General features: G+C 34.9%; 1 long non-coding RNA gene across 4 annotated transcripts; it reads right to left on the reverse strand.

Annotated features, from left to right (window-relative positions):
• Positions 1 to 6,400: 6,400 nt before the first annotated feature.
• LOC131598986 (uncharacterized) lies at positions 6,401 to 8,584 on the reverse strand. 4 transcript variants are annotated; one of them, XR_009282479.1, is made up of 5 exons: positions 8,178 to 8,584; positions 7,887 to 7,932; positions 7,366 to 7,734; positions 7,002 to 7,078; positions 6,401 to 6,677 (listed from the first exon to the last, which is right to left on the reverse strand). It is a non-coding gene; the product is annotated as an uncharacterized LOC131598986 (long non-coding RNA). The 4 variants fall into 4 exon arrangements; XR_009282480.1 differs by having other exon boundaries at positions 7,609 to 7,932; XR_009282478.1 differs by having other exon boundaries at positions 7,002 to 7,134; positions 7,609 to 7,932.
• Between the last annotated feature and the right edge of the window lie 10,441 nt (positions 8,585 to 19,025).

Consider the following 19,025-nt stretch of genomic DNA (forward strand, 5'->3'; position numbering starts at 1 on the left):
AATAAAATCAAAAGGTCTGAGGCGAGGGGGATTCGAACCTCAGACCTTGGGCATGAGGAGACTAAGAGCGCATGTGTGGCCACTGGGGCAAGTTATTCATTCGTTTATGAAACACATATCATTAAATATAAAATAAACTCTGTTCAGAGATTTGAAAAATGGCGCCACCCTCCATCTTCGTCTTCAACCTCAAGCTCCAACATTTTTGAAATTCTGATTCTCTCAAATCTCAACCAATGGCCCAGGTGTAAACATGAAACTTGTTCTAAACTCACTCACGATTCTAAATATGTAACTAACATAAATTTATATTAACTACATCTAACTAATTTACTAAAAAACGTGAAGAACCCTAAAATTTGAAAATCAAATTAAATGACTATACTGAAAGATAAATGAATGATGATAGAGGGTTTTCAATCCTCTGATGATGCTGAACAAGATAGAATCGAGCTTTATCACAAAGAGTGCTTAAATTAAAGAGATGAAGTTCAGAAACTTACATCTGAAAATGGAGGTCGTGAGGATGATAGAGAGCACCTGGGCTTGTATGAATGATCCCAAAAGCTTCCTTGGGACTCAGTGATGCTAACTGGATGCTTGTTGTGTCCTCAAACCTTCTGAATTGCTCTACTCGACTCCTTCGATTTGAGCTTCAAGTGAACATGGAGGATGATGATTCTGGAGTTACAGATGAGCTGCAGCCATCTGAACAGCTTCACTATGATCTGAGGAACGTGCCTGGATGCCTAACCTTGATTGGAACCTCCTGAATTGTTCTGTGGTCCTCCAACTGCAAGTGCTCCAAATGAGAGGTGAAGATGATGATTCTCCACGCCCAGAAGTGTTCCAGAGGTTTGGATCACCTCTAAATGCCTCCCTCAATGTGTTTGAATACTTATTTTCAAAGAGAGAGCTTTGGCTTGAAGAATCCGAGTCTTCTTGCCAAAGGACCTTTGAAAAAACTAAGTATGAAGAAAGAAAAGAGAAAGCAAGAATTCTGTTGCTTTGGTGTGTTTTTCTACTGAGGTATGCTCTCCTATTTATAGGCAAATGGTTCAGTATAGTTGTAGAGGAGTGAGCTTGCTTAGTGAGGTTGATTTGGTTTTCTTGGCCATGAAGGAAGTTTGCAAATATCTCTTATGCAATGATGAGAATTTTGATTCCATTTGATCAATCCCCTAGCCCTCGATTTTGCTTGATCTTAGGGGACAATTCTGAGACAGAAATGAGCTCTAATTGGTTGATGAGAAGATTCCTTGGGTGATTCATCAATTTGCCATAAATTCCCAAATGTAATCATTACATAATCACATGTTCTTGTTTTGGGAATCTTCCTCAATTCTTATGCTATGGTGAAAATGAATGCATAGCATGTTTTCAGATGTGGTATGGGTCATGTAGCATCCATAAATGAGGTCATGTGCACAAATTTTCAAAGTTCAAAAATGAGGCATGACCTATAATTTCACTTCATGAGGCCAACTTTGAACAAGCATAACTCTTAGCTCAAAATGAATTTGGAGAAGGTTGAACACAATTTGGAAAGCCCTAAAAATCTACTTCAAATCATTAGTTTATGGTTCCTTCAGAATCATTTGGGAAATTTGTGAAAAATGAGCCCAAAGTTGGATGAAAACTAGGTTAAAAACACTTAGAAAATTTTCTAAGTTTTTATAACCTAAAGCTTCAAAATTCCAAAACTCTTAAATGGTTGATCTTTTGAAAAAAGTTCCTATGTAAGATGTTGTTTTATTTTGCAAGATCTACAACTTTCATGTTGGAAGTTTTTTTGAGTTGTGTAGGTGAAATTTTGAGTTCCCACAATGCCCTCAAAAACCCTAATTCCTGACTTTTTGCTCCTTGGTGAATCTCTTTGAATTTCTTTGGTCAAATGACTTTAATATCCATATATTGATGATATTGATCTTTGAAAGTCATGGTTTGACCAAAAATCTTAAAAGTCAAAGGTGAACCCATACAGTTGACTTTTTCCTGATAAAGTGAAAATTTGGACTTTTGTGTAGAATCAAGATCTTCTCCTCAAATGAGTGATGTAAATGGGTTATATTGAGGTAGTAGAGGTTCTTGAATCATGTCTTGAGTTTTGGATCCATGCCTCTGATTAAAAGTCAACTATCATGGTGAATTAGGTCAAAAACCCTAATTGTCGACCATATGAAAATAATGACTGTAGACTTTGAATTGAGGTGTGATGTCCAGTGGATCTTGTCATATGAGCTATTTAAAGATGATTGATGTCTTTGAATGATCCCCTGGGGCTTTTTAGGGTTTCCCAAAGGTGATCCCTGATTTTAGTCCTTGATAGGCTCAAAAACCCTAGTCTGGTGACCTGAGTAAATCTGTACTCAGATGACTGAGTGTCTAATCAATCATAGGTGAAAAAATGAAGCTCTTGAGTCCTATGATTATGTTAGAGACTAATCCTTCTACTGATTAATCCTTTGCCTGAGTTTTCTTGTCTTTGAACATCCTCGATTAAATGCCAGATGAAGAAGTGACTGCTCTGGGTACTTGCTTTGACCTGATGAAAATCCTGAAGATATGTCATCTCAGGGGGGTCAAAAATTAGGGTATGACACCGCCCACTCGTCAAAAAATGGCGGGTTGGGTTGACATTTTAGGCCTCCGTCGTAGCCCGCCCAGCCAAAAACATCGCCCGCCATAGCCCGTCTCGCCAAATCCGCCGCCCGCCAAAATCCGCCGCTCCGTCAAAATCCACTATTTTTTTAAATTAATTCTACTAATTCTAATTCTTGATGGTTTTATTTTATAGATTTATTTATGAATATATGCAATATTTTTAAGTAAAATTTGTTAAAAAATGCTTTATAAAAAGTTGTTCTAAAAACTATGTGAAAAATCTAATTAAAATGTAAAACAATCTATTAACAAAATGAAAAAAATAAATAAAAAAATAGGCGGGCTAGGTTTTTATGCTCATTTCAATTTGCGGGCTTGCCCGCCCCGCTCTTTTTTTTGGCGGGCATATGACGGGGCTGGGCGGGCCGCCGCTTAGCCACCCGTAGTTTCTCATTAGAAGCGAGATACCTTTTTGGGAATGTAATCCTTCCGATTGGAACTTAGTCACAGTTCTAATTACGACCTCGCTCGGTTAGATTTAACATATGGCATACCATTTTTTGTCATATGTATCACCTAACTACTCGCGGTACTAGGAAAATTAAACAGAGGTAAATCTTTGATTACCTCTTTCAAAGAGATGGAGACCTTCTACAACTCCCGTAAATATGTATCTCGTTGAAGATTTAGACTGTTGACACTCATCTCTAACCGACGCTTGTCGTCACGAGCCTAGTCCGTCCAAAGAGCTCTTCAGGGGCCAAATCCTCCTTGAGTTAAAGCGACCGAAGCTCACTTGGAAGACCGCGCCAGACTATTTAACTCATCCCTTACAACCTTCCCAGAAAGATTGTCAAAAAATTCCAAGAAGGACCAAGAAAAGTCCAAGGATCCATTCTCTAACCCGAAGGGGTAGTCAAAATAGCAACATTCTAAGGGGATTATGGAGAAAGACAAGAGCTTACTGTAGTGACGGGTGGCTATATCTCCCGCTTCAGGATTCAGATCCTCACTTCATTCCTCATTACATCTACACGGGAACACGATTGTTATCTTGACAAGAACCTAAAAAAGGGGGAAACCAACATTAAAAAATAGAGGAAGCCCCTATAAGCAATGAAACATCTATCACATGCTTGAAATGCTTCTTATCAGCCTTGACCAAGGAGACTCTGTCCTAAAGATATCCCAGGCTGTTAACAAAGCCTACCAATCTCTTCTTTTGATTAAAGTCCTCATCAGAAAAATTGTCCTCTTGATTAACATAGGTGTCATTTTTTATGAAGAAATGCTTCGTCGACCAGAAATGAGGAAATAAAGGGTTGCACTTACCCTTTACCTTTGGCCCGGCTCCACAAACAATTGCATGATCTAGGGATGAAGTGGAGTTACCAGGAAGAACCGGTTCCCAAAGGGAAGAAACTCAGGAAAGTCTTCAAAGACCCGTATCGTCGGCACTAAGATGAATGGTGCATTCACCATATTCGCTGTATATTCTATCGACCTTAGTAGGAGTGGTGGAACCCTAATGTGATGGTTCCCCCACTTCAATAAAATCCTTAGGATACCATCTTTGGTGAAAACAAACACAATGGAAGAATATATGGAACAATCCCATTAAGATGTTGGATACGTTTGGTTCCCTCTCACAATCTTCAGCAATATTTTAGCCAAATTGTGCTAACGTTCTTGAGTATAAAAAGGCAAACTTTCAAAGAGGAAATAGGTACCTGCTCAAGAATGAAGAGAAAAGAAAGGTCTAAAGGAAAATGAGTTTATTTTTTCCTATACTTATGTTCTGGCAATATAGAAAAAAGGTGTCCTATCAACGATCCCGTCTCTCGCATGTAACACTCAAGTTTTTCGGTTTCCAAGAATGTTAATAATGGCGCCTCCTAATAGACATTTGATGTTCCAAACAAGAGAATCACAAACATGGGTTATCGGGAGCGGAGAGTGAAATTCTCCATACCCTCACCTTGATATTCAAGCAAAAGGGCTTGCGGGGCAACTGTTTTAGGCCGACCATATCCTTACCGGATTGACAACCACGAGATAGGATGCTCCGGGGAAAAACCTATCAACCGACTACATGGTCATGTTTAAAAAATCTTCCCCTTATCACATCACTATCCTATACCTCAGTGTAGGAGATTTACGCCTCAAGCGCATCCAACGATCACCCGTATTCCACACCTAATAGATACCGAGGTTGTTACTCCTCTCCCCTATATATAGGGAATGACGCAATTTGAGGTAAGAATTTTCAAACATAAATTGAATGCTCTCTACTCTTTCAGATACTAACTAGTAAGAGACCCGTGCTCCCGCACGGGTAATTTAATTATAATATTGTGTAAATAATTAAAAAAAATGTAGTAATTAATTTAGAATCTTCAAATAGTAATTATAAAATAAAAAAATTAACAACAAAATATTTGTTAATATGAAAAGAAATGAATGAGTCTTAATGTCATAACACTTATATAGTATCAAATACAAATGTAAAATTTTAGATATAAATGTAAAATTTTAGATATAAATAATTAATTTAGAATCTTCAAATAGTAATTATAAAATAAAAAAATTAACAACAAAATATTTGTTAATATGAAAATAAATGAATGAGTCTTAATGTCATAACACTTATATAGTATCAAATACAAATGCAAAATTTTAGATATAAATGTAAAATTTAATATATAATTTATTTATATACATTTCTAAAAAATTCAATTTAACTGAGAAAGTGCAATGAAAAAATGAAGTCAAAATATTAAAACAGAAAGTTTGCAATATTATTATACAAAATATAATGATAAACTTGACAAAGAATGTACTTAGATATTCGTATGAATTTAAATTGAATTACTTAATTATAAAATAAATAATTATTATATAAATTCAATTGTATTAAATATTCATAAAAAAAAATAAAGAATAACTTGTGACATTGAGAAAGAAGAAAAAGATTTGATATTTAAATATAAAAATTTTGTATTCAAATAAAAAAATTATTAATTAAAATTAAATAGATATTTAGTGATAGTGACCCGTAAGATAAAAAAGTAATTATGTGAATGACTATGTAATATTATTCAATTTGATAAAATACATTTTTAAATAAAAAATAAATTAATTATATCTTTTAGTAATAATAAACAAATATAATAAATAGAAAATAAAACTATAGATAAAATATGGTACATTTAATGTTAAAGTTTTAAAACTTTGATCCATGATGTTGAGACTTTTTCTACATTTTCGTATTCCTAAGGCTGGCTTTAGTTTATGGTTTTTTACAATAAATGCATAAAGCAAGTTTTGGAAAAAGAAACTAAAACATTAACCTGATGGGTACTTATATCATACCATAAATATTATTAGCAAAATGAGTTTAGAAATAAAATCAATTCAATGATTAATGTTTAAGACAAATTGTTTTACAAAAAAATATTACAAAACAACCATATACACCAAGTAAATGAAGGCTACGTAATGTCAAATGGATCAAAACAAAGATACAGAACTGTTTAATTCCTTATTGAAACACCTTATCAACTATGCAGTCTCCAACGTCAAACTCCAAGCATTTTACATCCATAGCAGTAATGAACTCAGATAAAAATGGTATAAAAATTTGCTAACATCTTAACAGAAAAATAAAGACATGGCCTACAAACACATGCACTCATGACAACAAACTCCAATAGACAAAATTTGCCAACCCACCGAACAGCACACCAAATGAACTATAAGGACGTTCCACCGATTGCCGTTGGATCCTAATGTAGTAATGTCAATGTTAGACCTAATGTAAGCTGTTATAGTTGTTTTAACATTGTAAATTGACATAAGATGAACTTAGTTGAAACCAGAGAGGTATGCAATGAATTAAAAGTTAATGTGTGTTCAATTATTTACAACTGATAAGTTGGAATTCAGAATAAACTTCTATGTGGAAAAGTCCCAGCAATAAGATGGTAACTTCAATGTGGATTTCATGAATACCAGGTTTTGATATTGCATGCTGAGTTGAAGAAGACATCAACACCTGAGTTGAAAAACGTTTCCTGAAGAATGTCCAGGTTGTTGAGTTTTTTTGGATTGAAATGGTAAAAGTCAAATCTTGTTGGGGTTTTATATTATGAAATAGAAATAGATTAAATTAATAGGCATAGACACATCATGTAACAATAAATAGAAAGATGATGGAAATTGGTTCGAGATATGTTGATTCCGTATGAAAATGGTACATAATGGTAACTATAAATATCAGAGAAGTAACTATTTAATTGTAAAAGGTTGTGATAGACAACATGGTATTGTATCCAGTAAATAAAATAGATAGCAGGGTACATAATGAACATAAAGTTTAACAGTAAATGGATACACACCTGCAGTTTGTGTCTTGACGACATCACAGAGAACCCCAATGACATCTGGGTAATGTAAATATTGTCTTGTTAGTGACCTGTGAGATAAAAGTAAAATGAATATGAATATGGTGTGTGAATAGAATGAGGAAACCTTTATATTAACAAAAAGGAGTGTTGGTACATTTTCATTAGCAACAACACTTGGAACTCTGCATAAATCATCATACACAGAATAACGACTATGAAGCACTAACACAGACACGACATTGACAAAATTAAAAGTTAAGAAAATAGAAGTAATTGAATGTAACGTCATGTGCAAGTATTATGGTGTCTGACATATAAGAAATTGTATGACTTAGAAATTGGAATTAAAACATACTTATAGCTTAAGAATCCAACAATTATGTTCTTGATGACAAAGCTAGGAACAAACAAAGGACTGCCTGAGAATCCAGCATCATTTGAAACTCAAAGACCACTGGCCATGCAAATCAGATTCACATTTGTAGAAACACTATAGCAATCAGATTCATTATATATTTTAGAAGCACTATAGCAATCAGGTTCTCAAAAAATATATCTCAAACAATAAATTTGCGTTTGGTATTTCCAATGCTTTCACCTGTTGTTATTGAACATCCATGTATGCTACAGAGTAGTGTGAGACAAGAGCTAGCGGTAAAATCGTCGACTCTATCATGTAAAGGATCATATTTAGATATTAAAACTACATAAGCACCACAACCCCCTGCAATCAAAAATGCCAAATAGAGCAAGTTAATCACCTAAGAGAGCAAAAGAAAAGTCAAGATAATGCTTCTAAAATAGCAATCACAGTAACAATTGCAATCATATGTTTATTTACTTACTATCATGCTTCTGTTTTATGAATGTGCAGACCGTCATTAGCGTAGACATTGCAATCCTTTTCTCAACCATTGCAATCCTAACAAACCAAGTTAAGAAACAAACAAATAAGAAAATCTCAATGCTACAAATGGGTTCCACAAGTCATATTCAGCAGCAGAAGAACAATGAAATCATTTAAACAAAAACCATTAAAGTGAAACCCATTAAAACATGGTCATGAAGCCATGAAAACCAGAATACTACAATAAAACCAGAAAAAATGAAGCTATGAAAGCAAAATTTTCTACCAGAAAAAAAAAGCTATAAGTGACATAAACATACCTTAAAGCCTTAAGCCCGCCTTCATGGAGAAATCTGTTACATACAAAACATGTTATGTTATTAACCAAAACTTGTTGTGTTAGTAAGCATGTAAAGGGAAGGATAGAGGAGAGAAAGAGAAATATAAAGAGAATGAGAAGGGAAATAAAAAACCCTAAAATGGGTTGAGTCTGTTGAAGAAAAGCAGCTGGTAAGGATGGAAAGTGTCTTTGATTCTTCCCCGTGCTCCAACACTTTGATCCTGTAACTATGATCCTGCTCCATATCTTTGAAACCCTAATTTTTTTCAAATCAGAAAGTGAATAGAGGGATGCAATTAGAGAAAGTTTGAAGATAAAGATAGATATGAAGAGAAAGAAAAATGTTTCCTTTTTCCGTTTTGAGTTGTACCGGTCAGAGAAGGGTGGTGAAAGGGGAACGACGGCGGTAGGGTTTGAGAGGTAAAAGAGATAGGAAACGAAGAGAACACGGGAGGGGAAAAGTGGGAGAAGAGAGGGAAAGAGAGAGAAAATTAGTAATGAGAAATAGATAGGAAATTTTGCAAGAGGGAAAAGTAACTTTGCAAGGGCAAGTGAGAGAAGAGAGGGCAAGAGGGAAAAGTAACTTTGCAAGTACAATTTTTTTTTTAAACTGACCAATGAGAACATAACAATTGGAATGTGCAAATTTTTATTTTGTTAATTACCTGAATAACCTTTAGTAAGGGCAAAGATTTTATTTTGAAAGGGCAAATTGGTCAGTTTGGTCAATACTTTAGTATTGGGTAGATAGTAGACTCGGGTGTCGGAGTTCTAACCTTGTTGGTACACCTACGCTCTGCCGCATTGGAAACAATATACATTTCATCTCAGTTATTTTTATCACCGAGAGGTAAAGTTGTGTGTTTTTCTATAAAATACGAAATAGTTGGGGTTTGAACCCATAGTCAATACACTTTTTCTCTCGGTTCATCCATAACTGGGGGAAAAGTGGAAACTTTTTATGATGTTCTTCGTTACCTTGCCTTTAAAACCAAAGTAGAACCCCTTTTTCAACTGATGTAAAAGGCGTGTTTCGTAATAAGGCTAGAGAACAATATTGTGGCTTGCTTTAACCTCACGCCTTGGAGTGGAAGGAGACTTGGTCTCCTCAAATCACGAGGGAGACAATTATCTATCTTTGACTAACCATAATTGCTTCTCCTTAAAATGACCCAATAAATTATATTGGTTTAAATTCCTATGAATCTTTTTATTTATAATATTCAAAACCAATGATTTTAATAAATAATGTCATATATGGTCGAACAAAATTATCCAAGTGAGTAGATATATAAGATTAAAAGCATTATTTTTTACAAGATATATAAGATTAAAAGCATTATTTTTTACAAGATATTTAACACATACAGTCTAGGGTTGGATTTGAAATTAGTATCTAACATTATATTTAAAGATAATTGCAATATTATGCTTTCCCCCATTTCCATCAAAACCGTGAGAAAACTATAATAACTCATAAAGAGATATGTATTCTAGCTTGAGCAATAAGGTACCTATCCTACACTACACACTAATCTATTCTCTAAACGTGATAAGAGGAGAAAACGCGAATGACACAAGCCCTGGTGCAATATTTCCTTGTTTTATTCCTTTATAGGAAAACAACAAAAAATGCCAGACTTGAATATGACGTAGTCATTCTCAATATATATACTCACCAACCATCGGTTACTAGCTACCATATGCTATTCCTCAGCTTCATTTTCTCAACCTCGTTCAATTCTCTCATCTGCAACAGTATTCAGGTATCTTCAATTCAATCTACTTCAATTTTACTACATTCGATTGTTTATGCCAATCAATCATTGTATCTCTATGCGTCCTCTTTTTAATTCATTCTTCTCGTCATTGAAATTTTCATGTTACCTTCTTTATTGTTGTTTGCATTCATCAATTTCGACAAATTGGAGTTGTTGCAATGCTGATTGATTTTTAAATTTTTAGCAATCGAGAAATGTTGATATGTGGTGCCTGATTGTCAATTTATTTCTGCTTGATTTTCTTAGTAGCTGTATTTAATTTTATAATCTAAACATGATAGGCTTTTCTATTGCCAATAAAGAAAATGATCTATCTACTACATTCTATAGATTACTATGTAACTTTTATTTCCATGCATCAACATAGTCACTTTACTTTGTTCATGATTTAAGAATATTTCAGGATGAGTTCATCTAGGGATAATCAAATGGACACAAGAGACTTCCGTCATGTGTACGTAAGAAGAAGAAGAAGTACAACTGGTTCTGGAAAAGTAGTACGAGATTTGGATCTAAACTTTCCCCCGCCTTCAGAATCTTCTATGCCTAAAACCGATGGCTCATATGAAATTGGAGATGATTGCGTAAGTTTAGTTTTACTTTTCCTGTTTCTGCAGTAATAAAATACTTTCTGTGGCATGCATAATTTGTATGGAGCAAGTAAACATGGATCATTCTGGTTGAATTATTCTAGTTTATAGCTATCTGCTACTTAATTTTACTATCATTCAGTAGTTTTTTTTTATCATAAGCTTGCTATAGCTTGTATGCAAAGGAAGATCACATGCAACTGAAAGGGGGTGCATCTACACCCTATGAGTTTTTAAAAATCACATATTGTACCTAAGCTAAGAACTGAGTTTTAAGATATTGTAAATTCTGTCACAATCTTATTTCATTCTTCATTACTGTGATCTGATTTCAAAATATCACAGCATGTTTCTTCTGTTCTCATCGAAAAAGAAGCAATCATCCCACGCCAAAAGCGCAGCACCGCCAACCGCAAACCACGGCGCTACATGCGACCACTCATCCCGCCATCAGTTCAAGTTTTTAAGCGATCTCGTATCTTTCCCAGTACTGTGGACAACGATCATTCGCACCAATCGACCACACCTTCAACGGGCATTGCGACATTGAACATGCCACCGCCTGAGCTGACCAACACAAGTCATCATCAGCCGTCGCGGTATGTATGAGAACAATATTACTAAAAAATTTAAATAAATTTTCCAAAGGTTTTACATCTTCCACTGGTTGAATTATTCTAGTTTATAGTTTTGGATAATTGTTTCATAATATCTCTAACTAGTTAAGCATTTCCGTATTAAAGTTGATCTTACTGAAAAATCTTATTCATTATTGTTAAAATTAATGTGTTGTAACCACCACTATGAGTAAGCATTATGAAGGAAGTGCAAAAGAGTTGTAACCATCATAATATAATTACTGTCTTTATTTAGAGTTATGTTAGAATTGTATCATTAAGATTGAGAGAACCAAAGAGTCCTCATCTTAATTAGCATCTTATTGTCTTCTAAGTCAGTTTTGATTCAAGCCTATATAAAGGCTTTGTAATGTTAAGAAAGATATATCAGTTGGTGGTGAATTCAGTAAAATAGCAGATTTAAAGCATATCTTCCACCAGTGGAAGTATAGTGAAAAAAGTGTCCGGTGCAGTTTTAAAGCATATCTTCCACCAGTGGAAGTATAGTGCAAAAAGTGTCAAAAACCAGTTTTCCTCTGCAGAATTCTGCAACACTATAATTTATAACATACCACCTCTAGAATACCACCAACAGAGTGGTATCAGAGCTGCAGATCCTTGCAGCCCCAACAAAAACAACAAAAGTTATGGCTTTTACAAACAACCCTTCCGCAACTTACAGTAATGTCAAAGTTCCTCTATTTGAAGGAGAGAACTATGATTTTTGGGCAGTTAAAATGGAGACTCTATTCACATATTTGGATGTTCTAGAGTACGTCAAAACCGGATATGAAGAACCGGCACCAACGGAGGCTGAAAAATCAAAAGAAAAAGCTGAAGAATCAAGCCAACGGCTTGAAGAGTTGAAGAAGAAGAAGATCACAGATGCTGGAGTTCTCGGAATGATTCAAAGAGGAGTCTCTCTATCCATTTTCCCAAGGATTATGAGAGCTAAAACATCGAAAGAAGCCTGGAGTATCCTACAACAAGAGTTCGAAGGAGACTCAAAGGTGCGAACGGTGAAGCTTCAATCTCTTAAGAGAGATTACGAAAATGAAAGGATGAAGGAGAACGAGAGCCTGAATGAGTACTTCAACAGACTCTCCGAGTTGGTGAATCAGATGAAGTCGCATGGTGATACGATAGAAGATCGCAGAATTGTTGACAAAATTCTGATTAGTTTGACAGCAAGATTTGACCCAATGGTGGGTGTGATAGAAGAAACCAAGGATCTATCAACCTTAACTGTTCAAGGGTTGATGGGGTCTTTGAGATCCTACGAGCAAAGGATGTTACGACATTCTGAAAAATCAATTGAGAGTGCCTTTCAATCTAAACTCAACATTCAATCCAACAATGGTGAAAATAAGCCCCAAATACAAACTAGAGGTGAGTCTTCTAGAGGTGGCAGATTTGGAAGAGGCAGAGGCAGAGGTCGAAACCAACGTGGCAGATCTGGAAGAGGCACAAATGGCGGAAGATGGAATGAAGCATCAAACAAATGGTGCAGAATTTGTAACAGCGGCACTCATGACGAGAAGGAGTGTTGGAACAAAGGCAAACCGCAATGTCACAATTGCAAGAGATTCGGGCACCTTTAAAAGGATTGTCGCCTTGTAAATCAGCAACATGCTTCGTACGCAGAAGGAGAATCTGATGAAGGAAATTTGTTTTTTGCTTGTCAAAAAGCATTGCATGAAGAAGGTAAAAATGTTTGGTATTTGGACAGCGGCTGTAGCAACCATATGACCGGACAGAAGGAAGCATTTATAAACATTGATTCTTCATTTGGCTCAAAAGTTAAATTGGGCAATGGAGAGCATGTCGAAGTGAAAGGGAAAGGAAGCATTGGAGTCACCACAAAGCAAGGAAGCAAAGTCATGCATGACACGCTTTATATGCCAGAATTAGACGAAAATTTGCTTAGCATTGGACAACTTCTGGAGCACGGCTATTCTCTAAACTTTGAGAATAGAGAGTGCAGAATTTTTGACTCAGAAAGAAGAAGTGTTGCCGTTGTGAAGATGACTAGCAACAGGAGCTTTCCACTATCTTTCAACTATGAGAAAAATGTAAGCTTGATGGCCAGAGAAGAGAATGACTCGTGTTTATGGCACAGGAGACTTGGGCATTTGAATTACGAAAGTCTCAAGTTACTCTATCAAAAGAAGATGGTGTATGGGCTACCAAGAATCGAAGAAAAATCTGGTGTGTGTGAAGGATGTGTCCTAGGCAAACACCACCGACAACCATTCCCAAAAGAAAGTGCATGGAGAGCCAAACAAGTGTTGGAACTTGTACACACAGATGTGTGTGGTCCTATGAATACTTTGTCTCATGGAAAAAACAGGTACTTTATCTTGTTTATTGACGACTTTACCCGCATGACTTGGGTATATTTCATGAGACAAAAATCTGAAGCGTTTGTAATCTTTAAGAAGTTTAAAGCATTAGTTGAAAAACAAAGTGGCCGATTTATAAAAATGTTGAGAAGTGATCGAGGGAAGGAGTACACCTCAAATGAATTTCACAAATTTTGTGAAGATGAAGGTGTTGAAAGACAGCTCACTGTTGGCTATACACCTCAGCAAAATGGTGTATCTGAAAGAAAGAACCAAACTGTGATGGAGATGGCGAAATCTATGCTACTTGAGAAAGGTTTACCTAAAACCTTTTGGCCCGAGGCCGTTAACACTGCTGTGTATTTGATGAACAGGTGTCCAACAAAGGCAGTGTGGAAAAAAACTCCATTTGAAGCTTGGAGTGGGAGAACACCGTCGGTGAACCATCTTAAAATTTTTGGATGTGTTTGCTATGCTCAAATTCCAAAACAAAAGAGGACAAAGCTGGAAGAAACAAGTGAAAGATGTGTTTTTATTGGCTATAGTTCCATGTCAAAGGGCTATAGACTTTACAACTTGAAGACAAACAAGGTGATCATTAGTCGGGATGTTGTATTTGATGAGAATGCTTCTTGGAATTGGGAAGAAGACAAAATGAAGGAGAAAACAGTCCCTGCAATCATATTACAACAACAAAATTCAGCACCTGAGAATGAGCAACCAGCTCCATGTACACCAAGTTCCTCATCCTCTCCAAGTTCACCAAGTTCAAGTTCATCATCTCCCAGCTCAACTCCAATAAAATTGAAGGATTTGAGTGATATTTATGCAAGATGCAATTATTGTGTGGTGGAACCAGAAAATTTTGATGAAGCAATCAAAGAAGATATCGGAGAAAAGCAAGAAGAAAGTCTGTTGCTTCACTGTGACAATAAATCAGCAATAGCCATGGCGAAGAATCCTGTTTTCCACAGTCGAACAAGACATATTAATATAAAGCACCACTTCATTCGAAGTGTGATCGAAGATGGTGATGTGCAGTTAGTGTTCTGCAATTCAGAAGAGCAGCTTGCAGACATTTTTACTAAAGCACTACCAAGAGGGAGATTTCAGCAACTTAGAGAAGCAATGGGAGTTAAAGAGCAACACATTAAGGGGGAGTGTTAAAATTAATGTGTTGTAACCACCACTATGAGTAAGCATTATGAAGGAAGTGCAAAAGAGTTGTAACCATCATAATATAATTACTGTCTTTATTTAGAGTTATGTTAGAATTGTATCATTAAGATTGAGAGAACCAAAGAGTCCTCATCTTAATTAGCATCTTATTGTCTTCTAAGTCAGTTTTGATTCAAGCCTATATAAAGGCTTTGTAATGTTAAGAAAGATATATCAGTTGGTGGTGAATTCAGTAAAATAGCATATTTAAAGCATATCTTCCACCAGTGGAAGTATAGTGAAAAAAGTGTCCGGTGCAGTTTTAAAGCATATCTTCCACCAGTGGAAGTATAGTGCAAAAAGTGTCAAAAACCAGTTTTCCTCTGCAGAATTCTGCAACACTATAATTTATAACATACCACCTCTAGAATACCACCAACAATTATGCATAACTGTGCTCTGATTTCAACTTATCACATCTTCTCTCTCCTGCTCCCATTCTCTTCCAAGTATCAACAATCATCCCCCGCCGGAAGCGCAGCATTAGAAACCGCAAACCACGGCGCTACCCGGGGCAACCTATCCAACCATCATTGCAAGTTTGTAACCAATCCAGTCTTTAGCAGTATATTTTACTATTTATTTACTTAACCATGCATGCTGATATTTTGTTTCATTTGAAGCTTGCTCCAGGCAAAGAGCGGCGTTGTCCTGCATGCTGCAGGATTTACGATGATGCTGAATTGTCGATGCCAATCAAATATTTGAAGAAGCTAAAATCAAAAAAGGTCACTAAAAAGTTTGGGTGAAGGAGGCATCACCATTTGTATCTGTGCAGAAAAATTTTAAGGTAGCAGATTATGGCAGAAGTACTTAAAGCTATTTATACCAGAAGATGTGTAACTTAATGCCTATTGTTATGCTATTAGATACTGTATCCTTTATATGTATAGTACTGCGCATATTTTAATACCATTAAGTTTATTTAATGTGTCTGTTGGAATAAAGGTTGTTTTTGAGTGTAGGACAAGTGTTTAGAAATATTTGAGGTTTGAATAGAAACTGGATAGGTAGGAGAATTCTTTATGGAAGAGAGAACTTTGTATTTTACTTGATACAAATGTGTAGGATTACATCTCTATTTATAGTACTCTAAGGAGAACTCTAGACACACTAATTCTAGAGAGTTCTCAACTCTAGAGATTCAAAGAGTATTCTAGAGAATTTTACAACTATAAGAAATATCTAGACATTCCAAACACTACAGGAATTCTCTAGAAACACTACCCAAAATTATCTAAGCCCAAAATAACTAAGCCCAAAATACCAAATAATAAAGAGACCCAAATCAAGTTTAATATTGCAACAGTGTCCATGCATACTCCCTTGAAATACTATGCCCTTCTCTGCAAGTCTTGTTTCTCTATTTTTTATTTTGCTCTACCATATAGGCACATAAGTCGGACAAGGATTTTCTATTTTAATCTTGAATACAATTTTATTATCTTCATTTTATAGGTTCTCTATCATATGGTCATCATTAAGTAAATTATGATAGGGTTATTTTCGATTTTCAAAACAAATAATTACAGGATGGCAATTTGGCCCATATTTTATGGGTATCCGTAAAAAATGTCAAGTAGGGTAAAAATCCGCAAAATTGGTACGGTTACATACACAAGTAATTATTCATTAAAACAAGCGGGGTGAGTGCAGGCACGAGTACCTTACTACCCACCCCGTCTCATACTCGCACTACATATTTATATAATGTCATTTGCATTATTATATAAAAATGCATATTTATCCCCTTTTAAAAAGTATATCACTATTAAACTATTACTCATTTTAATAAAGGTGTTTATTTACTTTTTAACTAAACAATGATGTCCATAGTTTTTTTTAGTATTGTTAAAAAAAACTTAATATTATATGATATTGGGTTAAATATACAAAACTCCCTTGTAATATAGGCGAAATTTGTTTTTCCTCCTGTCATTTTTTTTTCGAACACCCCCTTAAAATATAAAAATACTATATCTTTTTCCCTCTAAGTGTAAAGTTTATCCTCTGTAATATTTTTTTGTTTGACTTTCCCCTCAGATTTGGTGTTTAATTTGCACGCTTAGGGGGATAATAAAAAAATATATATTACAGGGGAGAAAGTAAAAATAAAATATTACGAGGGGGTAAATCAAATTTCGCCTATATTACATGGGTAAAAAGTGGTATTAACCCTATGATATTTTACAATTAATTGATTTATTTTTACTACAAATACGGGTATACGGGTATGGATATTGAGGTGTCCATAGGATATGAGTAAGTGTATGAATATTATTGCCCACGCGAATTTGAACTCGGATACGGAGATTTTTTCATATAGCAGATATAGAGACAAGTATTATAATACCCTGCCCAAACCTTGCCCATTGTCATCCCGACAAATAATGAATGAATGATTACTTGATTACTATTAATCCATAAAATTGCAAGACCCTCCAAATTTAAGTTTTTGTCTCCTATTTGTAAAGTTGAGTTTTTGTCATTTCTTATTATATTTTTCTCTAATAGAATAACATATTTTGTAATAATTTATCATTATAAGATTTTAGTAATTATATAATTAGATCGTTGAGCAAGCGATACACATTAGTGTGTATATATATATATATATATATATATATATATATATATATATATATATATATATATATTGTATTGACGTGAATGAGAAAGGTAAGCACCCTATTATCTTACATGGTATAAACTTTAACCAGCCTTTTTTTCTAAAATAAATCCACTCTCATCGGGTTCTACATCGTATTGTTCCCTCTATGGATAAGAAACCATTGGTAGATTCCTCTATTGTCGAGTATGAACAGTGGATATTCTCGACTCTACCGTTCTTTAATAGTTATATTCCACAATCTTCACTGACCTCTTGACCACCATCCTAGAACCAGACTCCACTGTTATGTTATGGAAGCCAGGAATCGTTTGGTTGACATTTTTTAGCATTATCATAATGCTTGCGTTGTCACTCTCAAGCAAGAGTTCTCTAACACTCGCATGAAGGATTTTCCCAAGGCGTCTGCTTACTTTCAACGTCTTAAGATGCTCCCTAACTAGTTAAGGAATGTTGGCAATCCTATCAACTAGCATTGACTGGTTCTTCAATTGATATTTGGTCTTCTAGAAGCTTATCGTCACTATGCCACAAAAGGGCTACGAAAGTGCTTTTTTTTCCCTTTTACAGCGCTTAAAAGCACTGCCTATGGTAGCGCTGCCGTAGGTAAAAACAACACTTTTTTTACCTTGAAAAGCACTTTCGTAGGGGGGTTTTTAGCAGCGCTTTCCCTTGAAAAGCGCTTTCGTAGGTGGGTCTTTAGCAACACTTTCCCTTAAAAAGCGCTTTCGTAGGTGGGTCTGTAGCAGCGCTTTTTCAAGAAAAAGCGCTTTCTAAAGTAGCCTTTAGCAACGCTTTTTTTCAGCTTTCATGCTTTCTTTTATCATCTTAAGCAGCGTTTTTTTATTAAAAAGCGCTTTCGTAGGTAGGCCTTTAAGTGCGTTTCTAAAAGCGCTTTCGTTGCTAAACGCAACATTTTAAAGTGCAACCTGTAATTTAAGCCTCCCAGTTTGACCTGTAATTTATTTTTATTTTCAACCTGTAATATTTTTGAAAATAATCCCTAAACCTGTAATCCAATCCTTACATATATATATATATATATATATATATATATATATATATATATATATATATATATATATATATATATATCTATATATATATATATATACCATTATTTCAACAAAAATCCGTATGTAGGACATTATATACCATTATATACCAATCTAATACCATTATAACCCAAAATAAAATATATACACCATTATAGTTCAATTCACATGTTTGCAACAGATACATATAACTAAATCGTCTCTTACAATAACTAAATCAGAATAAGCCCAAAATTCTCAAAATCTGACGAGCGGACTGTCCTGGTCCTACAAAGTATGAACAGAACAACACGCTCAATTAAACTAACTTTGCTCAAACACAATTAAAGGCTCCAACACAGAGTCATTATCAAAATCCGTCACACAATAATGTATTCATACCTATATGATTCTTTGCTGAATATAAAATTGACACAATTTCTCTTTGATTTCTTCCAACTTAAGTATCGTGTAAGAAGCAAAATAGAATTCATCAAAGTACTACATAACAAAAACATAATATGCATGATTTAGTTAAATGTAATAAATTATAAGAAATTATCCTAAGTTATAAATCCATACCGTAATTGGAATCTCTACTTGATTCATTTGAAGAA

Source organism: Vicia villosa, linkage group LG4, assembly GCF_029867415.1.
Source record: "Vicia villosa cultivar HV-30 ecotype Madison, WI linkage group LG4, Vvil1.0, whole genome shotgun sequence".
Taxonomy (NCBI): domain Eukaryota; kingdom Viridiplantae; phylum Streptophyta; class Magnoliopsida; order Fabales; family Fabaceae; genus Vicia; species Vicia villosa.